The sequence below is a fragment of the Miscanthus floridulus genome, chromosome 10 (assembly GCF_019320115.1).
Source record: "Miscanthus floridulus cultivar M001 chromosome 10, ASM1932011v1, whole genome shotgun sequence".
In the NCBI taxonomy this organism is placed as follows: Eukaryota; Viridiplantae; Streptophyta; class Magnoliopsida; order Poales; family Poaceae; genus Miscanthus; species Miscanthus floridulus.
The window spans coordinates 1,135,083-1,162,860 of NC_089589.1; the positions used below are offsets into that span (position 1 = coordinate 1,135,083).

Consider the following 27,778-nt stretch of genomic DNA (forward strand, 5'->3'; position numbering starts at 1 on the left):
ATGGTGGTGAGCAAATCCTCATGGAGCCAGGTTGTAAAAAATACCAGGCCAACAAACCTGTCCATTCCCGCAAGAAACCTCAAACAACAAGACCTTGGAGCTGTGATATTTGGTTGCACTAACAATACCATTGCAGAATGTCACTCACGACAACTTTTTGGTATGCTCTTGGTTTGTTTTCATCACAACAACTCTTCTCTAAGCTTTGTATTTACAAAACTGAGCTACCCCTTTAATGTATTTGGGCATATCAACTTGTTGAGGGATCCACTGACTTAGTTACTGTTTGTGTCATGTTTCAGGATTGCCAAACGGACATATTTTGTATGTACGAAACATTAAGGAAGGACTACCTCTCTTCCTCTTCAATTATGATGATCGCGGATTGTATGGTATTTGCGAAGCTGCAGGGAATGGCAAGTTCTGTCCTGAATCAAATGCATGGTCACATGATAGCAAGGGCAAAACAAGCTATCCTGCCCAGGTACAATCCCTGGTGTCTGTACTTTGAATGTCATCTTCTTTTTCACTCTCAGTAAAATGGCTTCTATATTCATGCCCTTTTATTTGTTTAGGTTGCAATGCGGGTAAGGGTGTGGTGTTTCCCGCTAGCAGAGAATCAGTTCAGAAATGCTATTATAGCCAATTACTATCAGAACACACCCGGCGTCCCTGGCCGGAAGCTCCATTTTTTCAAGTTTGAATTGGATCATGCTCAAACATGTGTTTTGATGGATATGTTTACTCCTTCTCCTTCTCCCCCCAACAATTTCTGGATGCCCCCTGCCGCAGCACCAGCTGATGATCATGGGAGAGAATTAGTGCTGTCACCTGGATGGGCACCAGAGTGTGAGGGGAACGATAACCTCAAATCAGAAAAGCTTGTAAAGTCATATGCAGACATAGTGAAGAAGAACAAATTCGAGGAAGTTGGGACACGAGATGTGGATGCGGAACATGCAAGCTCAGGTAATGAATCTTCTGGTTGCTTCGATGAATTGGATTGTCAATACACATCACCAAAGAGGGAGGACTATGCACTATCAGATAGGGTGGTTCCAGTGAAACAACAACAGTACCCTGATAAGCAGGGAAAAATTCTGAGCTTTGATCAGGTGTTACAAGGGTGCATGACTTTTCCTGGTCAGCAGTGGCATTCTGATTTTTATGCCAATGCTACTGAAACTGAAGATAATGATGCATATAGCTGCAAGTATGCCCAAGAAGTCTTAGATTATGATTTTTGTGCAATTCTGGATGGGAACTCTCATTTGCCAGAAACCTTAGATTCTGAAGTTGATAAGCTGTCCTTGGAGCATTCTTTGCTGGTCCAGTTATTAGACTCTGAATCATGCACAGAAGCTAAGGTCATAACTTTTAACTCAGCTGATATCTGCATCCCAAGTTATCATCCTTGTTTTGTGCTTCTAAAGAGATATGAGTTGGGGAATACTAGATGATATTGATCAGGCATAGTCAGTGCATACATATAGGCTAGGTGGGGAGCCTTGATAGGCAGGCCCACGAGCTCGATTACATTCCAACACTCCCCCACAGTCGGAATTGAGAGCACCGCGAACATTAAGACTGGACCTAAACTCGGTGAAGACGGACATCGGCAAGCCTTTGGTGAAGACATTGGCGTACTGGGACGTAGTGGGCACGTGTAGGACGCGGACTTCACCGAGGGTGACCCATTCTCTGACGAAGTGTAAATCGATCTCGACATGCTTGGTTCGCTGATGCTGGACCGATTTGGTGGAGAGGTAGACAGCACTGACGTTGTCACAATAGACCACGGTGGCGCGGCGAAGAGGATGGTGGAGCTCTTGCAGAAGTTGACGTAACCAGTAGGCTTCAGCAACACCATTCGCCACGGCCCGATATTCCGCCTCAGCACTGGACCGGGACACTATAGGTTGATGCTTGGATGACCAGGAGATGAGATTATCTCCAAGAAACAACGCATATCCAGAGGTTGACTTGCGTGTGTCAGGACATCCCGCCCAATCAGCATATGTGTAGACAGTAAGATCAGCCGGTGTGGTTCGGTGGAGATGGAGACCAAGATCTAGAGTACCCTGAAGGTAGCGGAGAATGCGCTTCATAGCACCAATATGAGGCTCCCGGGGGTCATGCATATATAGACAGACCTGCTGAACAGCATATGCAATATCTGGTCGGGTGAAGGTGAGATACTGAAGGGCACCAGCGATACTGCGATAGTGTGTAGGGTCGGTGACTGTGACACCATCAGCAGAGAGCTTGGCGTGAGTATCCACAGGGGTGCTGCAGGGCTTGCAGTTGAGCATACTAGCACGTTCTAGAATATCCAGCATATACTGACGCTGGGAGAGAAACAAACTGTCACGATGGCGCTGAACACTGACTCCGAGGAAATGATGAAGAGATCCCATGTCCGTCATAGAGAATTCCTGGCAGAGAGCTGTAATAATCCACTGAAGAAAACTCATGGAGGAGGCCATCAGAACAATGTCATCCACATATAGGAGCAAGAAAGCCATATCAGAGCCGTGACAATAAATGAACAGCGAAGTATCGGATTTTGCCTCTGTAAAACAAAGGGAGGTGATATGAGAGGCAAACTGACTGTGCCAGGCGCGATGAGCTTGCTTCAATCCATAAAGAGACTTGTTCAGGCGGCAACCATAATTAGGTCTGGAGGAGTCAACAAAACCAGTTGGCTGAGCACAATAGACTGTCTCGGTCAAGGTGCCATGGAGAAATGCATTCTTCACATCAAGCTGACACTACTAGAGAACATACTTTAGAACGATGTCCCAATTTGGCATTAACCTCGGAATTTTTTGCCCTCGGGACTAAAGGACCCTTTAGTCCCGGTTGGTAATACCAACCGGGACTAAAGGTCCCTGCCCAACGGTCGTTCACGGGGCAGGGATCTTTAGTCCCGACTGGTATTACCAACCGGGACTAAAGGTTTACCTTTAGTCCCGGTTGGTAATACCAGCCGGAACTAAAGCTTTTAGTCCCGGTTTGGGTGATGCCCCGGGAATAAATATTAATCTTTAGTCCCGGTTTGGCCCCCTAACCGGGACTAATTATCCCGACCAATACACCAGCTCATTTCTTCCTCCCCGAGCCCGAGCCATTCCATTTAAACTCACTGCCTCTGTTCTTCAGCTTGCTGTTGTTCTTGCTCTCTCCCCCTCCATTGGTGTTGCTCTTCGATTTTGGAGGTAACAAACTTAATCCTCTTATGTTTTATCAGTAGCTTATCTCATTTTGCGATGTAGATGCATATGTAACTTTATATGTTGGACTTTATTATGATTTTATATGTCATTTTTAGCTCAAAATCACATGATGATTTGCATATATGTTTGGATAAACAAAAGTTAAATTAGTTCATCAAAATCATGCCTCGCTCGTCCTCGCTGGAGCACGCGCCATCCTCGTCCCCGGCGGCTTACGTGATCTTAGAATTAATTTTTCCATGAAATGAAAAACTTAGAAAATAGTTAGAAAATTGTAGAAAATCCGTACTAGTTGAACTTGCGGACCGTGTTCAGCTCGGTGAGCATGTTCTCTGCCGAGCGGTAACGGACGTCAAGGAGGAGCTTTGATTCTACAAGGGAGAGCGGCAACGGTCGTGGAAGACCGTGTTCCCTTTCTCGTAGAATCGGAGCTCTTCCTTGGCCAAGTACGGTGCCATCCGGTGGAGAAATACTCGCCGAGATGATCACGTAAGCAAGGTCAACTAGTACGGATGGTTATTTATTGAAACATGTTTTTGAGCTATAATTTGATGGATATTTGATAACTTCAGACCTACAAATGTCATCTACAAATGTTACTATCCTCGGCAACCTAAACGCCCGCGAGCTCACCGATATCGAGCAGGTCACTTAGAATTATTTTTTCCATGAAATGAAATACTTAGAAATCATGCCTTTTATTTTTTAGAATTAAATTTTCCATGAAATGAAAATCTTAGAAAATAGTTAGAAAATTATAAAAAATCCGTACTAGTTGAACTTGCGGACCGTGTTCATCTCGGCGAGCATGTTCTTTGCCGAGCGGTAATGGACGTCAAGGAGGAGCTTTGATTCTACGAGGGAGAGCGGCAACGGTCGTGGAAGAACGTGTTGCCTTTCTCGTAGAATCGGAGCTCTTCCTTGGCCAAGTACGGTGCCGTCCGGTGGAGAAATGCTCGCCGAGATGATCACGTAAGCAAGGTCAACTAGTACGGATGGTTATTTATTGAAACATGTTTTTGAGCTATGTGATTTCTATGTCATTTTTAGCTCAAAATCACATGATGATTTACAATAGTAAAATCACTTGATAGTTTGGTATTTTACTATTATACATATGAAAGGGTCGAGATGGCGGACTAGAGGGGGGTGAATAGTCTTTTTGAATCTTAATCACGTCGGCTAACCGATACAAATGTGGAATTAAAACTATCGGTCTAGCCAAGACTATACCCCACTATATATGTTCACTAGCACCTTGCAAAGATAACAATTATGCAACAAAGATGCCGGGCTAGTTAGAGCTCTCCTAAACAATTCTAAGAGCAAGGTTACACAAACCTATGCCACTAGTATTTTAAGCAACAAGAGAGCTCCTACACATGCTAGTAAGCAAAAGCACAAAGCTAACTATGCTCACTAGCAATGCTCAATAACAAGGCAACCAATGCCTAATTAGAGAGCGCAAATACTTAGCTACATAAACTAAGCAATGTGACTAACAAGGTTACTAAAACCAAATTAGCCACGCAAGGGAGCTACTTCTATGCTACACAAGCAAGAAGGTAATTAGCAAGCTACACAAGCTATCTAATTACAAGAGCAACTACACAAGCTTAATATGTATAAAAGTAATGGCAAGCTTGTGTAATGGGGATACAAACCAACGGGAAGAACAAGGTTGACACGATGGTTTTTCTCCCGAGGTTCACGTGTTTGCCAACACGCTAGTCCCCGTTGTATCGACCGCTCACTTGGTGGTTCGGCGGCTAATTAGCATCACCCGCTAAGCCCGCACGTCGGGCGCCGCAAGAACCTACCCCTTGAGTGAGGGTAGCTCAATGACACGCTTTACTAGAGTTGCTCTTCGCGGCTCCCGCGGGGCGAGCACAATGCCCCTCACAAGCACTTCTTCGGAGCGCCGCACAAGCTTCTTGCGGGCTTCAACGGAGACCACCACCAAGCCGTCTAGGAGGTGGCAACCTCCAAGAGTAACAAGCACCACCGGCTTGCAACTCGATCACCTAGTGCCACTCGATGCAACCTCACGATGCAATCGCACTAGAATCGCTCACTCACACAATCGGATGATCGCTATCAAGTATGTGTGAGATGGAGGGCTCCTAAGCACTCTCAAGCATGGACACAAAGTCCCCCAAGGTGCTCCACACCAGCCATGGCCGAAGGCCACTTCTATTTATAGCCCCAAGGGCTAAACTAGCCGTTACCCCTTCACTGGGCAACGGTCGGGCCGACCGGACGCTCCGGTCGTGTTGACCGGACGCTGGACCTCAGCGTCCGGTCGTCTGCAGACGTCCATGTGTCCTGATTCCAACGGTCACTTGACCTGACCGGACGCAGCAGCTTCAACTGATCGGACACTGAACCCCCAGCGTCCGGTCGTTTCCAGTAAGGTACCGACCTCGACCGAACGCGTCCGGTCACACTTGATCGGACGCAGCCAGTGTTCGGTCACACTCTAGCTTCTGCGTCATCGTACGTCAGCCTGACCGAACGTAGCCAGCCAGTGTCCGGTGCTTTCAGACCCAGCGTCCGGTCAGTTGACCGACGCCAACGTCTTTGCGACCAACTCGTTTTCACTTCTAACTTCTTCACCCTTGCACCAAAGTGCCAACCACAAGAATTTGCATCCGGCGTAATAGAAAATAGGCATTCCATTTTCCCGAAACCCATCTCACCCCTACAAACACCACCTCCTTTGTAAATGTGCCAACACCACCAAGTGTACACCACCATGTGTAAGTGTGTTAGCATTTTCACAATCATTTCCCAAAGGATGTTAGCCACTCAACTTGCCATGCCACTCGATCCTAGCGACAATGCAAAGTTAGATCACTCGAGTGGCACTAGATGACCAATATGCAAACAAGTTTGCCCCTCTTGATAGTACGGCCATCTATCCTAAACCCGGTCATGAACTTCTCTACACACCTATGACCGGTGAAATGAAATGCCCTAGGTTATACCTTTGCCTTGCGCATTCCATTCCACCTCTTTCAATGTCGATGCAACACATGCACCAACACGATCAACAATGATATGATCCACTTCATATCATCACATGATCATATTGGTTCATTGATCTTGACTTCACTTGCTCTTCACCGTTGCCATCGTCTATCGGTGCCAAGTCTTGCTCAAGCTTCACCGCCACGCGGTCCATCACTCCAAAGCCTTCGACTTGCCCTTCACGCTTGCAACCGGTCCATCAAGCCAAGTCTTGTCTTGATCTTCTCCACCTTGATCACATGACTCAATGTCATGTCTTATGTGCATTTAAGCTCCTTCATCATCACATGTGTGAGCTTTACAACATTTCTAAGCCATTTTCACCTTCATGGCATATGTTGCTCACACACATGTACCTGTGGACTAATCACCTGTGTATCTCACATAAACACAATTAGTCCACCTAAGTTGTCACTCAATTACCAAAACCAAACAAGGACCTTTCAACATAGTACATATTTCATGGTTTAGTTAGATAAATAAATAATTTTAGTTTTGTTTAAATATATTATTTTAGAAAATGTGAAATTTACACTAGTTTGCAAAAATAAGTATAGAAAGTAGATGACAACTGGTACCGGATCCTCGGCCTCTCGTTCGGTTGTGAAACGACTGAGGCCAGAACTCTCTCTCATTATCTGCGGCAAGTGTAAGCAGAAGATTGTGATGGAGTACCGAGTCAAGAGACAGGGACCCAACAAGGGTCGTGTTTTCTACAAGTGTCCGGATCGTGATGTGAGTTTCTTACGTATTTTATTATTATGGCTAATTGACCTGCTTTTCTTGAATATTTTTGACTAAATATTTTTTGGCTTTAATTTCAGTGGGAGGGCAATGGATGCGATGGTTGGTACTGGGAGGAAGATTATGCTACATACGTGCAGAATTCGAGTGCGCTTGAGGTAGCGGCTGCTGATGATGAGGCAGTTGTAGGACACGTGGACGCCTGAGAGGGGGGGGGGTGAATTAGGCAACTTAAAAATCTAACTCTAAACTGTGGCCTCTTTTTCTACCTCTGGCAAAACCTATGCAAAAGATAATCTATCTAGATGTGCAACTACGGTTTTGCTAATGTGTTGCTATCTCTACCGCAAATGATAATAAAATGATCAATGTAAATGCGGAAGCTTAAAGAGCAAGGTAGAGATATGCAAACTCCCGTCGACGACTTCGGTATTTTTACCGAGGTATCAAGAAGCGCGCAAGCTTCCCCCTAGTCCTTGTTGGAGCCCCTCATAAGGAATCCCTCGCAAGGGCCAAGCTCTCGGTCGGGTAACTCCGTGGATAGCCTCGGGCCTTCCCCACGCGCAAGTGGGTCTCCGATGTGCCTTCCGGCAAGCCTCTCCCGGATGCTCCCCGCCGTCTTCACTATCAAGCTTCCAGCCAAAACGCCGCGGGCCTTGTTCCCTTCGGTACACGGTGGCGGCCGCACCACAAACGCGGTTGGTGCGATCTCGCAAGACTTCAAGCCCCTCCGATGTACAACTCTTGTGCTCGCAAGCACAGGGTGGCAAGAGGTATGTAAATCTCACTAAACACTAGGCATACACCTAGAGCAAGCGCATAAGCGGTGGTCTAATCAACCTAAGCACTTCGCAAAGCACCTACGCTAATCACCTGATGAAACACTAAGCACTTAGCAAGTGGAGATTACTAAAATGGTGTATCAACACCCTTGGTATGTTCCCTCAGCTCCACTCTCCTCAAATGGCCGGTTGGGGGTTGTATTTATAAGCCCCACTGAGAAAGTAGCCGTTGGGGTCGAACTCCCGCAATTCTGCTACTGACCGGACGCTGAGATCGTCCTGACCGGACGCGTCCGGTCGTCCCAACCGTTGCAGCCGCGAACTACCGATCGGACGCTGCCAGCGTCCGGTCGCCTGCCACCGGACGCGTCCGGTCGCAGTTTCGCGTGCCTAGAACCTCTCTGTACTCGATCGGACGCTGTGTTTCTGCGTCCGATCGGTTGCCGCCAGCGTCCGGTCCTCGCGTCCGGTCGCCTATCTATCGAGCCACCGGTCCAGCGTCCGGTCACGCTTTCAGCGTCCGGTCCAACATCCGGTCGCCTCTGCGAGCTCGTTTCTTCGCGATCTTGCGTACGGCTTGGTTCCTATCTTCGTGCTTGGACTTTGCTTGATATCTTGGGTCTTGACTTGTGCTTCTAATGTCTTGCTTGAGGTGTTGATCATCGGATCATCACATCGCCTTCGTCCAAGTCACGTCTTGCACCCTATTGGACTACAAAACAAACACTTGCAAATTCATTAGTCCAATTTGGTTGTGTTGGTCATCAAACACCAAAATCCAAAGTAAATGGGCCAAGGGTCCATTTTCCTTACAATCTCCCCCTTTTTGGTGATTGATGCCAACACGACCAAAGCAAGCAAATAACAAAATTTTTAATTTAAAAACTATCTACTTGCTAGGATGCAATGCAAGGGGCAAGGTTTTATGATGCTAAGAGATACTACATGAAAGACTATGATACCAATTGAAGACCTAGCTTGCCCTTGCAAATGTCCCCATGTGGCATTATGGATTAAAGTCTTGCTTCTTATAAATTCTCCTCATTACTTAGACTTAATACATAATCCACTATCCCCCCTTTCTCGGACCATTACCATTTGTAGACATTAACTTAATGCTTGCCTTTGGTCCTCCAAATTCTCCCCCTTTGGCATCAAACACCAAAAAGGAAGACATTAGTAGCACAAGGGAGGGTCAAACTTTGTGATCCTTTGTATATAGAATTGGATAGATCACAAAATTTGACTCTCACATTATATAGACTAAGCTCCCCCTAATTATAAGCATACATATGGTAGAAAGCAAAGCGTATGCATAGTTAGCAATTTATTGCACAAGAGAGTTTAATCTATATAATGCATGGAGAAAGCATATAAATATGAAATGAAATCAACATGATGATGCCAATTGAAGAATGATGCTTAACTCCGGGGACTACAATTTCCTTACAATGAGACTAATACACATGTGATAGGTTTGAAAAATTGATATCATTTGAAAAAGTGTTAGTCTCAAAGCATCCAAGTTGTAGAAATACTCCCCCTAAATATGTGCACACAAATATAGAATACATTGTAGAAATCATGCACATTGATTTTAGAATTAAAAAAATACCACTTGAAAGATGACATCTCATGAATGTGAGAATCATTTTCAAAAAGATATCCGGGAGAGATTATCTACAATTTGGACTTTGGCACATATTAGATGAACAAAAGTAAGACAAGCTATGTGCCGTGCTTGTAAGCAATTTTAAACCATATAGGTTTGCTCCAAGGGTTAAAAAAATGAGACCGAGCAATCCTACCATAAGATATACCTAGTGTATGCATGATAAAAGATATAAGCATGCAAAAGCAAACCTAGGCATGAAAAGTAACTAGATGCTTAAAGATACCAATTGTAGGAAAAACTATTTGTAAGATGTACCAATTTAAAAGCAATAACATCTAGTTACCTAACATGGGAAGGGGAATTTGGGTCCATAGTATTCACTAACCCACTTGGCAATGATTTTGTCCATCATGATGCACCCCATGAAATGCACCCATACTTTGCCAAGTCTCCAAATTCCCCGTTGTCCATTGGACTTCTCACTTCCCTCTCGGGATCCAAACCTTCTTGGTGCTTTTCATGTTGGAAATGATTTCCTTTGGCACCCAAAAGCGTTTGACCCCATTGTTGGCTTGCTTGTTCACCTTGATGGCCACCACCTTGTCATTTTTCTTCTTCTTCAAGAGATAAGGTGTGGAGGCTTTCTTGTCCACCTTGTTGGTGTAGGTGTTGGAGAGCTTGCTTGTTTGCTTTTTCTCTTTCTTCTTTTCTCCTTCCCCATTCTTCACCTTGCACTCATAGGGCTTGTGGCCTTCCTTGTGGCACACGTAAGAAACCACGGTTTGTCCTTCATCAAGCTTCTTCACTCCCTTGACGGTGTTATCTTGATGAAGTTGGGTTTGCTTCGCCTTGCCTTTCACTTGAGTCAAGTCCTTAGTGAGGCGAGCTACTTCTTGCTTGAGTTGCTCATTCTTCTTTGCAACCTCTTATGTGCATGTATCTACAATCACTTTCTCAACACAAGCTTGGTTGCACAAGGGTGAGTCTAAACATAAATCTTTGCAAGAAGTAGAGACATCCTTTTTAATAATCTCATTTCTTTTAGATGCCTTGGAGGGGGTTTTATTAACGGCCTCAAGATTAGCAACTTTATTGGTTAGCTCATCATAATGTTTGCACATGATTTCCATTTTAGCAAGCAAACTTTGATAATCATTTTGTGAGCTAGCTAACTTTTCTTTTAATTTTTCATTTTTCTTTTCAAGTTGCTTATCATTAATTATGCATGCACTCGTTGTTGCACTAGCCTCAAGTTGCTCAATTTTAGTAGATAGTTCAACATTGAGATTTGCAAAGTTTTCATATTGTTCAAGTAAATTCTTGTATGCATCTTGTGAACTACCTAGCTCTTCTTTTAAAGTTTTGAGCTTCTTTTGTTGACTAGTGCAAACTTTAGCATATTTAAGATTTTGTTGCACAATTGTATTGTAAGAAGGCAAATCATCATCACTATCACTCTCACTAGAGGATGAGCTTTTGTTACCTCGTGCCATAAGGCACACACGAGAAGAGCTTGATGATGAGTGCTTGTGACCTCGCCTCTTGTGATGGTTTTCTTCTTCACTTGAAGAATCATCCCATGACCTTATTGTTGTGAGGGCTTTGTTCTTGCACGTCTTCTTCTTTGTCTTGGGTGTGGGCTTATTTGGACAAACTTCCACAAAGTGCCCCATCTCACCGCATCCGTAGCATCCTCTCTTTCTTTGCTCATTTCTTTGATTGGTGAAAATGAGATCTTGAAGTTGGATGGGCACACCCTTGACATTGAGCCTTTGGATCATCTTCTCCACCTTGTTGATTAATTTGATTGATTCTTCATCAAGGTCGAAGGTGGAGGAGGAAGATTGATCATCATCACTTGGTTCTTGTTCATCATCATCATCATCATCCTCATCTTCTTCTTCTTCACTTGAGGAGCTTGAGCTTGAGCTTGACTCAACTTTCTTGCCCTTCATCTTTTTCTTTTCGCTACAAGCGAGAGCTTTGCCTTTGCTTGATGAAGATGCTTCTCCTTGACCCATCTTATGTGACATTTCAAATGCCACTAGCTTGCCAATGACAATGCCCGGGGTCATGGTGCTCAAGTTCTCCATGTTGTGAAGGATGGTGATGATGCTTGCATATTTCTTTTGTGGTAGAACGGAGATGATCTTCCTCATGATGTCCGCATCATCTAGCTTTAATAATCCTATTGAATGGAGCTCATTAATAATTAGATTCAATCGAGAATACATATCACGAACAAGCTCATCATCATTCATAGCAAAGGAATCATAATTTTGCTTAGCTAGACAATGTTTTTGCTCACGGACATTACTTGTACCGTCATGGAGCTCTTGAAGTTTTAACCAAATTTCATGTGCCGTATTTAAGGTGAACACTTGGTTAAACACATCCATGCTAAATAATTCAAACAAGCAATTCTTAGCTCTAGCATTAAAATGCATTTATTTTTCATCACTCTTTGTAGGTTTTTCGGGATTCTTGATGGGTTTCATCCCGTCACGAGTGACTCTCCATACATCCAAATCAACCGCCTCAAGGTGGCAAGCCATTCTAGCTTTATAGTATGGGAAGTTAGTGCTGTCAAATTGTGGAGGCCTAGCGGTATCCATCCCAACCACTCTACAATAGCGTCGGCTCAACGGCGGTTAAGCCAAAGGTCCAAATATGAGCCAACCAGCTCTGATACCACTTGTAGGACACGTGGACGCCTGAGGGGGGGGGGGGGTGAATTAGGCAACTTAAAAATCTAACTCTAAACTGTGGCCTCTTTTTCTACCTCTGGCAAAACCTATGCAAAAGATAATCTATCTAGATGTGCACCTACGGTTTTGCTAGTGTGTTGCTATCTCTACCGCAAATGATAATAAAATGATCAATGTAAATGCAGAAGCTTAAAGAGCAAGGTAGAGATATGCAAACTCCCGTCGACGACTTTGGTATTTTTACCGAGGTATCGAGAAGCGCGCAAGCTTCCCCCTAGTTCTCGTTGGAGCCCCTCGCAAGGAATCCCTCGCAAGGGCCAAGCTCCTGGTCGGGTAACTCCGTGGATAGCCTTGGGCCTTCCCCACGCGCAAGTGGGTCTCCAATGTGCCTTCCGGCAAGCCTCTCCTGGATGCTCCCCGCCGTCTTCACTATCAAGCTTCCGGCCGAAACGCCGCGGGCCTTGTTCCCTTTGGTACACGGTGGCGGCCGCACCACAAACGCGTTTGGTGCGATCTCGCAAGACTTCAAGCCCCTCCGATGTACAACTCTTGTGCTCGCAAGCACGGGGTGGCAAGAGGTATGCAAACCTCACTAAACACTAGGCATACACCTAGAGCAATCGCATAAGCGGTGGTCTAATCAACCTAAGCACTTCGCAAAGCACCTACGCTAATCACCTGATGAAACACTAAGCACTTAGCAAGTGGAGATCACTAAAATGGTGTATCAACACCCTTGGTATGTTCCCTCAGCTCCACTCTCCTCAAATGGCCGGTTGGGAGTTGTATTTATAAGCCCCACTAAGAAAGTAGCCGTTGGGGTCGAACTCCCGCAATTCTGCTACTGACCAGACACTGAGATCATCCTGACTGGACGCGTCCGGTCGTCCCGACCATTGCAGCCGCGAACTACCGATCGGACGCTGCCAGCGTCCGGTCGCCTGCCACCGGACGCGTCCGGTCGCAGTTTTGCGCGCCTGGAACCTCTCTGTACTCGATCGGACACTGTGTTTCTGCGTCCGGTCGGTTGCCGCCAGCGTCCGGTCCTCGCGTCCGGTCGCCTGTCTGCCGAGCCACCGGTCCAGCGTCCGGTCACGCTTTCAGCGTCCGGTCCAGCGTCCGGTCGCCTCTGCGAGCTCGTTTCTTCACGATCTTGCGTACGGCTTGGTTCCTATCTTCGTGCTTGGACTTTGCTTGATATCTTGGGTCTTCACTTGTGCTTCTAATGTCTTGCTTGAGGTGTTGATCATCGGATCATCACATCGCCTTCGTCCAAGTCACGTCTTGCACCCTATTGGACTACAAAACAAACACTTGCAAATTCATTAGTCCAATTTGGTTATGTTGGTCATCAAACACCAAAATCCAAAGTAAATGGGCCAAGGGTCCATTTTCCTTATAGCAGTGAGCCACCAGGAGAAGCTTATTGATATTCAACAGAAGAATGATTTGTCTGTTCTAGTTGCGTACGGTCACGAAATAATTATGTTACTAAAGTGCATTATAGTTTTAGTTTGTTTAGTGATAGTTGGGATTGCTTACGTTGTAGCCAGGCTTAGTTAATTAATCAACCGTGTGTGTGTCATCTATGTTGTGTAATAAAATACTTAATTATGTTCAAGGTTTTCATAATTTGTCGTGTAATGCAGATTATGTCACGCCATTGGATGTACAATGCCGATCGCCGCTCCCAAGACTTTATTGAGGGCGTGCACTATTTCTTAGGTGTGGCTGAGGCAAATAAGCGGGATGGTTTCAAGTGCTGTCCATGTGCCATATGTAAGAATTTAAAGGAATATTCAAGCTCAATGAGTCTTCATTCACATTTGCTTAAGTCAGGTTTCATGTCAAACTATATATGTTGGACTAAGCATGGAGAAAGCGAGGTCATGATGGAAGAAGGTGAAGGAGAAGATTTAGACATTGATGACATTATTGCTCAGTATGGTGCCTTTGATGATACTACAATGGGGAGAGATGAAGAAGGGGGTAGCGGCAGAAGATGATCTCGGTGATGCTCTTGGCGATGCCATTCGTGATGCACAACAAGAATGCGAAAGTGAAAAAGAGAAAGTTAAGTTCGAGCGCATGCTTGAGGATCATAGGAAGTTGCTATACCCGACGGCCGAAGAGGGGCAAAAAAAGCTGGGTACAACATTGGAATTGCTACAGTGGAAGGCAAAGAATGGTGTATCCGACAAGGCATTTAGGAATTTATTGAACCTCATAAAGAAGATGCTTCCGAAGCCAAATGAATTGCCCACCACTACGTACGAAGCAAAAAAGGTTGTCTGCCCTTTGGGATTAAAAATCCAGAAGATACATGCATGTCCTAATGACTGCATCCTCTACCATGGCAATGAATACGAGAATTTAGATGAATGCCCAGTATGTAAAGCAGCGCGGTATAAGATCAGGCACAATGATCCTGGTGACGTCGAGGGTGAACAATGCTCCTATAATACCATGCTTAAAACATTTGTTCAGAAATAAAGACCATGCAAAGTTGTTGCGGTGGCATAAAGAAGAATGTAAAGTAGACAATATGCTGAGACACCCAGCTGATGGGTCCCAGTGGAGAGCAATAGACAGGGAATTTCTAGAGTTTGCAAATGAGGCTAGAAACTTAAGGTTCGCCTTAAGTATAGATGGTATGAATCCTTTTGGGGAGCAAAGCACTAGTCATAGTACTTGGCTAGTTACTCTATGTATCTACAACCTTCCTCCATGGTTATGCATGAAGTGGAAGTTCATTATGATGCCGATCCTCATCCAAGGTCCGAGGCAACCTGGCAACGACATTGATGTCTATCTGAAGCCATTAGTTGAAGAACTTCTAGTTTTATGGCACAAAACAGGTGTACGTGTCTGGGATGAGTACAAACAAGAACACTTTGACCTACGAGCAATGTTGTTCGTAACAATCAATGATTGGCCTGCTTTAAGTAATCTTTCAGGTCAGACAAACAAAGGATATAATGCATGCACACATTGTTTTGATGACCTTGACAGTATATATTTGAAAAGATGTCGAAAGGTCGTGTACCTTGGCCATCGTCAATTCCTTCCTTTGAATCACCAAGTAAGAAAGAAAGGTAAGCATTTTAAAGGTAAGCCAGACCACCGGAAGAAGCCTCATAACCGAACCAGGGAAGATGTACTCGCAATGGTCAAGGATGTGAAAGTAGTATTTGGAAAGGGACAAGGCAGCGAATCTGTTCCCAAAGATGCTAAGGGACACGCACCCATGTGGAAGAAGAAGTCCATCTTTTGGGAGCTACCCTATTGGCAAGTCCTAGAGGTCCGTAACGCAATCGACGTGATGCACCTGACAAAGAATCTTTGTGTGAACCTGTTAGGATTCATGGGTGTGTATGGGAAGCCAAAGGATTCACTTGAAGCACGCCAGGACTTGCAGGGCATGAAAGAACGAGACAACCTTCATCCAGAGAAGACAGATGATGGATGTCATTACTTAAGTCCTGCTAGCTACACGCTTAGCAAAGAAGAGAGGGACAGCATGTTCGAATGTCTAAGCAACATCAAGGTCCCATCGGGATTCTCCTCTAATATAAAGGGTATAATAAATGTGCCAGAGAAGAAATTCCTAAACTTAAAGTCCCACAACTGCCACGTGCTTATGACGCAATTGCTTCTAGTTGCTTTAAGAGGAATTCTACCTCCACATGTACGTCTAGCCACCGTGAAGCTATGTGCATTCCTCAATGTAATTTCTCAGAAGGCAATCAATCTAGTGGAACTAGCTACTCTACAGAATGATGTGGTTCAATGTCTTGTCAGCTTTGAGTTGGTGTTCCCTCCATCCTTCTTTAATATCATGGCACACCTTCTAGTTCATTTGGTGAAGGAGATTAGTATTCTTGGACCTGTGTTCTTACATAATATGTTCCCCTTCGAGAGGTTTATGGAAGTCTTGAAGAAATATGTGAAAGTCCGTTCTAAGCCTGAAGGAAGCATCGCCCAGGGCTATGGAACAGAGGAGGTCATTGAGTTCTGTGTTGACTTTATTCCTGACCTTGCCCCGATTGGCGTTCCCGAATCGCGACACGAGGGGAGACTCAGTGGTAAAGGAACTTTAGGGAAGAAAATATATATTGGCATGGAAGATGATTATTTCAATAAAGCACACTACACAGTTCTTCAAAACTCATCATTGGTGCATCCGTACATCGAGATACATAAGGAGTTCTTACGATCTAAGTTTCTAGGGAAGACTGAAGCTTGGATTAGGCGTCAGCACATGGAAAGTTTTAGTGGTTGGTTGCGAAAAGAATGTCAAGGCGATAACAATATTGATGAGCAACTGTATTTGTTGGCTAGGCAACCATCATGGCATATCCTCACGTACCAAGGGTACAAGATAAATGGGAATATATTTTACACAGTTGTCCAAGATAAAAGGAGCACCAATCAAAATAGTGGTGTTCGCATAGATGGCACAGATCCAAATGGGAATATACAAACATATTATGGCCGCATAGAAGATATATGGGAACTAGACTACGCACCTAATTTTAAAGTCCCTTTGTTCCGGTGCCAATGGGTGAAGCTGACCGGAGGAGGGGTTACAGTCGACAAAGAGTATGGAATGACAATAGTGGACCTCAACAATATTGCATACAAAGACGAACCATTCGTCCTTGCTGCCGATGTGAGTCAGATGTTCTATGTGAAAGACATGTCTACAAAATCAAAGAGAGGAAAAAACGAAGACATCAACTCAATGATTAATGAGCCAAAGCGCCACATAGTTCTTTCTAGGAAAATAAATATAGTGGGAATTGAAGACAAGTCAGACATGTCAGAAGATTATGAAAGAAATGTCCGAATTCCATCCTTCATAGTGAAGAAAGATCCAAGCATCATGTTAAATGATGAAGACACTCCATGGTTACGACAAGATCATAACCAAGGGTCATACGTCAAGAAAAAATTCACTGTTGTGCCCGCATGATACAATGATGCACTGTTGTGACATAGTTTTAGAAAGTCTATATAAGATTCAAGAATTTGTGACTAGTGTTTGATAAAACTTTCTCAAATGAGAAAATGAGATATGTAACAATTGTAGATCTTGCTAAGATGATCAAACTTGGTATTCAGAGTTTTTTCATCTGAGGTCATTTAGTGTCTCATTTGAGCAAGTTTGACCAAGTCAAATTTGGTCAAATGAAAAAACAACACTTTGACTCTAGTATTATGAACTCTAAATAACTTCAAATTGAAAAGTTTTGAATACCAAGTTTGTTAAAATCATCAAGATCTACAATTGTTGTTTTGGTCAACTTTCTATTTGAGATAGTTTGGACGGTTCAAATTTGTGATTTTTAAATTTCGACGCCTACAAAATAGTTTTCGGAACCCTAGATTGTCTCAAATTGAAAAGTTTTGAATACCAAGTTTGTTCAGCTCATCAAGATCTACAATCCTTATATAGGCCATTTTTTCATTTGAGAAAGTTTGAATGAAATGTAGTTTAAATTTCACAAGTGTGTGACATAGTTTTAGAAAGTCTATATGAGATTCAAGAATTTATGACTAGTGTTTGATAAAACTTTCTCAAATGGGAAAATGAGCTATGTAACAATTGTAGATCTTGCTGAGATGATCAAACTTGGTATTCAGAGTTTTTTCATCTGAGGTCATTTAGTGTCTCATTTGAGCAAGTTTGATCAAGTCAAATTTGGTCAAATGAAAAAAACAACACTTTGACGGGCTGCAAAAATTTCAGGCCTTCAGTCCTGGCCCAGGCCAGGAACCGGGACTAAAGGGTGGGCGGAATTGCCCGCCCAAAAATACCTTTAGTCCCGACTGGTAACACCAACCGGGACTAAAGATCCTTTAGTCCCGGCTGGTAAGCCGAGCCGGGACTAAAGGGTTGGACCTTTAGTCCCGGTTCGGCTTACCAGCCGGGACTAAAGGATCTTTAGTCCCGGTTGGTGTTACCAGCCGAGACTAAAGGGTCCCGGCCTATATATATCGAACGATTCCTCTGTTCATCTTCTACTTTTCGATCTAACATCGATCTCGTCGTCTCTGCCGAGCTCTGCCGCGCCGCCGTCGTCGTCTACCCCCGCCCGGCCTCGTCGTCGAGCCCCGCCCGGCGGCCGTCGAGATCATCTCCGCCGTACGTCGTCCTCACGCGGCTCAGCTAGGCCCCGTGGCCGACCAGCACGCCTGGCCGCCATGGCGCCCCTAGCCTGTTGCTAGCTATAGCGCCCGGCCATATTTTTTAGATACTTTTTAGATAGTTTTTTAGATAGTTTTTTAGGTAGTGTTTGATATATATGTTAGATTAAAATGTATTAAAATTTAATTAGTAGTTTATTCTTAGTTTTTTAGATAGTTTTTGATATATGTTAATTAGATTTAAATGTATTAAAATTTAATTAGTACTTTATTTAGATAGTTTTTTTAGAAAGTTTTTTATTATAGTTTTTGATATATTTAGTAATTATTATTCTATCTCTCTCTATATATGTGTTAGATTTAATTTTGATTTAGTAATTCTATCTATGTATATATGTTAGGTTTAATTAGATTTAGTAATTAATTCTATCTAGAGATTCTATATGTATACATATATATGTACTTAATTATTTCTATGTGTATATATACATGTACTTAATTATTTCCATATGTTGAGAGAGAGAGAAAATTGTATCTAGAGAGACATTCTATGTGTTATCACATGCATATCTAGAGATATATACATATGCACTTATTCTATGTGTTGAGAGAGAGAGAAAATTGTATCATTCTATGTGTATATATACATGTACTTATTTCCATGTTTTTGGATCGAAAGTGTTTTTTTATTCGATTCCAAAGCCTATACCTTATTATTGTTTATCCTTATGAAATATTATGTGTTATTATATTTAATTGGATTTAGTAATTCTATATGTGTTATCACATGTACTTATGTTATGTGCCATAGTAATTCTATCTATGTGTTATCTTGAAGATACAAATGGCTGCTCCGGATGATAACTTGAATGATGACATAATGGCGAATATTATCAACGCCGGCACCAATGTGGATGTAGATGACACGAGTCAGTACTTTGCTGATTATGAGGATATCCTGAATATGTCGGTGGTTGAAGATCAACAAATTGTCGCACAAGAAAATACTGGCAAGGTATATTCGATTATCTATCATCTCTTATAGATGCATGCGTACGTATATTTGTTGTTAATCGTTGTGTTTCTACTCATGTAGCCGGTCTCTGGATCTACATCAACCACCAGCAAGAGTAGAAAAGTCCGAGGGCCAAAAAAGCCATTAGAGGGCCGTTTCATAATATCAGAATTCGACACCGACATCGGCAAACCATTGGGACCACATGCTCAGACATATGTCAATCAATGTGGGTTCATTATAAGGGATAGGATCCCAATTAGTGCTTGTGAATGGAAGCAGAAGATATCCGCTCCTAATGTTAGTTTTGTATCTGATCGTGACAAGAACCTAGCTTGGAGAGATATCACTCAGCATTTCACATTACAAGCAGATGATGCTTTGAAGGAGCTAGTGAGGAATTGGACAATGAAGAAGATGGCAACATTGTTCCAGAGTTGGAAGAAGACATTGTATAAAAAGTTTATCTTGAAGAATGAAACGCCGAATTTCAATGCTAAGGCGTTTGTCAAGTTGGAGTCCCATTGGGATGACTTCGTACAATACAAGACATCTCAAGAGAGTGAGGAACGTGTGATGAGGAATCAGCAGAATGCCCGACGGAAGCAATACCATCATCGCATGGGATCAGGTGGTTATAGAAGTGCTATTCCCAAGTGGCAGAACCTAGAAGCAGAGATTACTGCCAAGGGAATCATACCTAAAACAATAGAGAAGAACTGGCCTCAACGCGCGAAGAATTGGTTCTACGCTCATGGGGGAAGCCTAGACCCAGACACTGGCAAGCTAATTTTAGGCCAAAAAAATGAGAGAGCAACACAGAGACTAGCTTGTGCTAGGGAAGAAGCTGATAGTGGTGTTTTCAAGCCCAACAGAGAAAAGGATGAATTGACATATACCCTAGAGAATTCCGAACACGGTGGTCGAACAAGAGGCTATGGGGCGGTTCCATGGCTACAAGCATTCCCAACAGACAGGGATACCTACAGAAGCCGCCAGAGAAAGAAGGATGAGGAGGCAGACCGAATCCGTGTATTGGAGCAATTTGTTAATGAGTCACGACAAGCATTGCTTGAATCACGTGAACGAGAAAATTCTCTTGAGGCAAGAATGCAGGAGATCAAGAGGCAAGTGCAGCTAGCAATGAGTCAAATGCAATCGCAATCAATACCGGGAGTCACCATTAGCCCCGTTGGTCAGATGAAAAACAGTTGTGCTTCCACGGAGCTGCCAGTTATTCAAGGTGACACTGGGTTGCGCTTCCCTGTTGATGACATTACCGAGACTCTAACAACATGTGAGCTGCACATTCCAGATGGTAATAATGCATCAATCATGGTGGCTGTCGGGGTTGTATCTCCAATAGACCGAACGAAGACACCAAGAATCCATGGGTTAGTTATTCAACCTAGATATGCTAGCGTCTCGGTCGATAGAGTGCTCAAAGGTTACAGCAATGTTCCTCTTGACATTGAAGACGGTGATGGGGAGAAGACACTAGGAGAAGTAGAGAAGACATTTATTCAATGGCGCAAACGCTTCATCATCATTCCTAGGGCGCCACCGCTTCCCCTACCTCACCCTAGGTACGAATGAAAGTGAATGAAATATTATTTTCCATTAATTTTATATTGGCTTCAAAAATAATTGACCCACAACTTGTTTTTGTAGCAGGGTCTCCCCCCAGCCTAGCCCAATCATTCATTCCCCATCTCATCACAGCGTCACGGGGGGCGAGACGACTTCATCCCCACGGCGATCTCCAACTCCTACACTGGCCCCATCGCCTCCACAACGATCTCCAACTCCTACACCGGCCCCACCGCCTCCACAATGATCTCCAATGCCTCCACGCCGGACTCCAACACTGGCCTCATCGCCTCCACGCTGGTCTCCAACACCGCCCCACCCCCTCCACAGCGACGCACTACAAAGATGTCTAAGGTTCCGGCGGCAAAGAAGACCCCAAAAAAAGAGTTATTTCTCAAGAAATACTTCCTAAAAAGACTGATGAGCAAATAGCAGCTGAAGAAGACAAAAAAGTGAAAGATTTTTTATAGATATCCAAAAGCAGAGACAAGCGAAGCTTAAGGAGAAGTCGTACTTTTACATACCACGAGATCAGCTGAGGCAGAAGGTCGAAGCTCACAAGAAAAAGATGCTTGAAGTTCGTAAGCCTCCGCCGCTATCAGACTATGACCGCTCCCTCGTGAAGTCACATGATGCACATAAGAAAAGGAAAAGAGCATCAAGGAAAGATGTCCCACAGCTCGGACAACAGAAGCAACCAATGCAAAATCTTGTTGTTGCTAATGAATATGGTTCCAACATAGAAGTCTATCGACCAGACAACTCTGGAGAAGTGTCGGTTCAAGACCTTAATACTTTTTTGAACAAACTGGTTTAACCTTGGATCAAGTGACGGGCAAAGCTCCAATCCAGAACCTAAAAGTTGATATCTGGAAGACTTATAAATTTGGCAAAAGTCTATACAACCCTACGGCTCTAAATGAATTGGGTACACAAATGTACTTGCTCAACAAGTGGTACATGTAGGCATGTGGCAGGGGTGAGCAGTGGATCTTTGTCAGATTTAGAGACCATCATTACTTTCATGGAGATGACATCTTACATATTAGTTTTGAAGAATTGCATCAACTATACCACTTGGACGCTCTGGACAAATCAATCATTAGCTCCTTTTGTTTGTAAGTGATTCTTACTTTTATTTAATAAACTCACTTCCATACGTACGTGTATATAATTATCCTCACATGTAACTTATATTTATATACAGATTCCAGATGTCAGAGCTCCAAAGAATACAAGACACCAGTGTTGGCTTCATTGATCCTTATATCATATTCAAAACCGATATTATTGTCAAGGAGCACTGGGTATCTGAAGCACAGACGAATATCATGAAGTTCTTCGTGAAGCAGCATGACAAAACAACAATACTTTTCCCGTACAACTTTGAGTAAGTGTTAATAATAATGTAGTCTACACATTTTATGTAATATCAATACAACTTATATGCATGTACGTGTGTGTATAAACCAATGCAGGTTTCACTGGATACTCATTGTCATTGAGTTAAACTCAAGTCAATTAGTAATCTTGGACTCATTGAGAAAAGAGCAAGCACTATACCAAGATATGATAGACATTATCCAGGGGTAATTTCGATCTCTCGCGCATAACTATTATTGAATAGACTTTGCCATAATTTATTAACGATCGTACATTATTGGTCGCACAGGGTTTAGAAAGAGTTTATTCGGCAACACCGCAAGGATTGCAAGGCACCACTTAATGTAGTTGAAATACCAGTAAGTTGTACTATATATACTTCCCCACGTGTTTAATTACTATATCGTACTTCAATTTACGTGTGAGATGATGAGAATAATCTTCTTCTCGTACAGTGGTGTTTGCGGCAGGAACCAGGTAATAACTTGTGTGGATACTACGTTTGTGAATTTATCACTGCACACATAAGAAGAACTCCTGAAGATGTCCTCAGAGTACGTATATATCAATTTTTATTTATTTTTAAATGAATATATATATATATATATGTATTAATACTTTTCCTTTTATTTCAAATGCAAGACTGAATGGTTGAAACGAAGGGTCATGCAAAAAGACCATCTGAAAGCAGTTCAAGAGTCAATAGCAGGATATCTTCTAGAAAAAGTGCTAAATCCCAACAGCGAGTTCTACTTTGATCCTAAGGAACCAATGATATAAATTAAATGTTTATTGATATCGTTATTTTTGAGAACAAGATTATGAAAGTGTTGTATACATACATATATATCTATAATATATATAGTTTCATACTTTATTCGAATATAATAATGCTCGAGACGAGAATTAGATGTAATTATATGCGTGCGTGTATTTATATTAGCAGCATAGAATATGTACATAAAAACATATTATATATTAAACAAATATGTGTAACTGAACTGAAAACAAATTAAACAAAAAAAGAAAAAGAAAAGGAACCTTTAGTCCCGGTTGGGGTTACCAACCAGGACTAAAGGGTGCGGCCACGTTTGCTCGGCTGGAGGGCCTTTAGTCCCGGTTGGTAACACCAACCGGGACTAAAGGTCCCTCTTTAGTCCTGGCTCGATGACCCGGGACTGAAGGTTCCACCTTTAGTCCCGAGATCGTTGTCCTGGCGCGGTAACTAGGACTAAAGGCCGTTACCACCCGGGACAACAAGTCCATCCTGTAGTAGTGTGATGAATTGGCCATGAGCGAGAGAGTGCCAAAGTAAGAACTGCCCGAATGGTTGCTGGCTTGACCATAGGACTCAAAGTTTCATCATAATCAATACCCGGACGCTGTGTGAAACCGTGCAAGACCCACCGAGCCTTGTAGCGGTCAAGAGAGCCATCTGACTTGAACTTGTGACAAAACACCCATTTTCCTGTATCAAGATTGACACCGCGTGGTCGAGGCACCAGGGCCCAGGTGTGATTGGCTTGCAGGGCATCAAACACTGCTTGCATAGCAAGGCGCCACGTAGGGTTCGACAGAGCGGTGCAGACAGAGGTGGGCACCGGAGAGAGAGCCGACGTGTGCAGGTTCAGGCGGTCAACGGGATGGCGAACACCATCCTTGCCACATGTGCGCATGCTGTGCGCATTGGTGATAGGGATGATCGTCTAGGGCGCCGTGGCGGCGGTGCGGCCGGTGGGGATACTGGCGGCACTGGCAGTGACCTGGGACGGGGCATCCACAGGGGCAGCAGCACTGGTCTGCCCGCCTGAGAAGGCGCCGCTGGGAGCGCCCGTGGCTGGCGCCTGAGGCACGCGGCCACCGCTGCCTGGGCTCCCCGGGGCGGCAGCCATGCCGCTAGGAAGATGGGTACCTGCATGCACAACTCTTGACCCACTGGGTGAAGAGGAATCATCAGCGTCATCCAAAAAATCAAGTGTGGTGGGATCCTGGGGTGAAGTGGACATATCGGCGAAGGGAAATACCGTCTCATCAAAGACAACATGACGAGAGACGATGATCCGGTTAGAGTGAAGGTCAAGACACCGATAGCCCTTATGATCGGTGGAATACCCCAGGAAGACACACAGGGAGGAACGTGGTGATAATTTATGTGGAGCTGTGGATGATAGGTTTGGATAGCAAGCGTAGCCGAAAACACGAAGGTGGGTGTAAGAGGGCTGTGTGCCATATAAGGCGAAGTAGGGTGTTTGGCCGTCTAAGGTTTTTGTGGGGTGGCAGTTGAGGAGATAAGTGGCAGTGTGTAAGGAATCCGCCCAATAAACCAGAGGAAGACTGGCCTGGAACAGGAGGGAGCGCACACTGTTATTAATTGTGCGAAGAGTGCGCTCAGCCCGCCCATTTTGCTGAGAGGTGTATGGACACGACATCCTAAGGACGACACCGTGGGTGAGGAAGAACGTGCGGGCCGAGGAATGGTCAAATTTGCGGCCGTTGTCGCACTGAACTGCCTTGATGGAGGAGTCGAACTGCGTGCGCACATACGAGAAAAAATGAATGAGAATGCTAAATGTGTCGGACTTGAGGCGTAAAGGAAACGTCCAGCTGTAGTGAGTGCAATCATCTAGAATGACAAGATAATATTTATAGCCCGACACACCAACAACTGGGGATGTCCAAAGATCGCAATGTATTAAATCAAATGGGCGAAGCGCGCGAGAATTCGACATGCTAAAAGGGAGGCGCACATGGCATTCACGCTGCTCGCGCGCTTCGCGGGCCAGGCATTCGGCGTCGGTCTCTGCCATTGGGTGTGGATCGGGAGCCGGCGAGGATCAGTGGTGGCTGCGAATCGGGCGCCTGCGAGGAGGACTCGGCGAGGCAGGTGGGGGCGCACGGCGCTGTCGCGCACGTGCATGGTGAGGTGGCCGGCGAGCGGAGGTTGCCCAGCGACGGCATGAGCCAGTCGATCGTGAGGATCGGCGGCTAGGGTTAGGTTATGCGGAAGCGAGAGGCCGCGGGAGCGAACCGTCTCATGCTACCATGAAGAGATATGAGTTGGGGAATACTAGATGATATTGATCAGGCATAGTCAGTGCATACATATAGGCTAGGTGGGGAGCCTTGATAGGCAGGCCCACGAGCCCGATTACATTCCAACAAGTTCATTCAGTCTAGCTAACATGCTTAGTTCTTGCCTATCTATTGCAAAATTTCTCACAAAATTTTGTTTGTCCAGCTGATTGATGTAGTTAAAGAGTTATCTGGACGAATAGAGGTGATGGAGAAGAAGCAGGTCTCTTCTTTATGCTATAACCTCATGAAATGCCTTGCATCTGTTATACTGAGCCATGCAATCTTAAATTTATGGAAATGTTATATGCCAACCCCCCCCCCCCAGAAATTACACTTTGAATAGATGTGTTGATAACTTAGCATGACAATGTAGGAACCAAGAAAATAAAGCAAGTGATATTATGTTGAGTAAATCTTTGTATATTATTATACTGATACTAAACTGCATGTGTGTAGGATTGGGATAGCTAAATTTTGCACTCTAGAATGGCTAAATTTGTTATGTGGCACTAACAGGGAGAATCCATATGATGCTTGTAGTGTTTTTGGTTCACGGCTACCTAAAGAAATGGAAGAAGCAAGGCAGGATGAAATGAAAAGATTTTTCCATTATGCTTCTAAATCAGTCTCGCATCTGCTTAGTTTCTAATCAATCTTTCAGCTAGGATCTTCTATGATCGATTGTTCAACTTCTGTAGTCCACTATTTCAATATGGAAGTAGAGAAAAAGGATGCAATCCCAAAGTCCAGGAAAAACATCTCATTTCCTGGCAAAAAAGTTTTGGTGGTTAAATCTAACTTATGTTCAAAATGCAGGCTTGGTCCAACAAAGAAGTCAAACATTTACAAGGGGTGAATGAGAGGTTACTGAAAAGAATTGTTGAACTAAAGGGAACAGTTAAGACATTGAATTCTAAAATAGATCCTTTGACCCTAGATGATTCACTTAACCAGTTTGTAGAACAATATTTGGGTTCAGAAGATGTCATTTATCTAGTTGGTGGTTTTGATGGCTTCTCATTTTTGCCATCACTAGACTCTTTTTCCCCTTCATTGGACGTACTAACACCCCTCAAACCAATGGCTATTGGCAAGTCATATACCTCAACTGTTGCACTACAGGGCAAGATATTTGTTCTTGGTGGTGGTGATGGTGCTTGCTGGTTTGATATAGGTTACTACTTGGCTTCTAAGTTTAGTTCCCTCTTGAGCTCTCGTATTTCAATCGCTGTCCTGATTCTGCATTTATCTTTTGGATGAAGTTGACTGTTATGACCAAAGCTGTGATGATTGGTCCACATGCCCATCGTTGACTCGTGATAAGGGGAGCCTTGCTGGGGTTAGTGTCAATGGGAGAATCTATGCATTCGGTGGTGGAGATGGAACTGAGTGTTTTCCTGATGTTGAGATGTTTGATCCTACACATGGAAAGTGAATAAAGAATCAACCTATGCTTGAAAAGGTATCGATTTCTACCATTCATTTGTTCTAGAATCTGAAAACTTTTCTTCTCATACATTACTGAAGCACATAGTAGAACATGCATAAATTTGCCTAAAACATGAGCAGCTTGGGAAAATAATAGCCATTTACTCATGGAAAACTGTGTAATTCTGCAGTGAAGAAAAACAGTTCCTGATTCCATTTCAATTTGATGTACTGTCCTTTTTGGGAAAATATTTGCTTCTGATAGCTTGACTGACTTTGTCACACTGTTCTTCAGCGCTTTGCTCTAGCTGGTGTAGCACTAAATGGTGTGATTTATGCCGTCGGTGGCTTCAATGGTGTTCAATATCTGAGGTGCTGTACTTTTCCTGCCTGTATTTAGTACCTGATTGGTTTAGTTTTGATCTGGTGGAAATACAACAGCTCATAAAACCTCCAAACATCTCAAAACAGTTAGTTAAACCTCATGTGGTGGCCTATGGTTTAGTGCAAATCTGAATCAACAACAACAACAACAAAGCCTTTAAGTCCCAAACAAGTTGGGGTAGACTAGAGTTGAAACCCAGCAGAAGCAATCAAGGTTCAGACACGTGAATAGCTGTTTTCCAAGCACTCCTATCTAAGGCTAAGTCTTTGGGTATATTCCATCCTTTCAAGTCTCCTTTTATTGCCTCTACCCAAGTCAACTTCGGTCTTCCTCCGCCTCTCTTCACGTTACTATCCTGGCTTAGAATTTCACTACGCACCGGTGTCTCTGAAGGTCTCCGTTGGACATGTCCAAACCATCTCACCTGGTGTTGGACAAGCTTTTCTTCAATTGGTGCTACCCCTAATCTATCACGTATATCATCATTCCGAATTCGATCCCTTCTTGTATGACCGCAAATCCAACGCATCATACGCATTTTCGCGACACTTATCTATTGAACATGTCGTCTTTTCGTAGGCCAATATTCTGCACCATACAACATAGCAGGTCTAATCGCCGTCCTATAAAACTTGCC

General features: G+C 43.8%; 1 pseudogene; it reads left to right on the forward strand.

Annotated features, from left to right (window-relative positions):
* Window positions 1-27,778, forward strand: part of LOC136490009 (uncharacterized) — a 29,776-nt pseudogene continuing 1,998 nt past the window's right edge.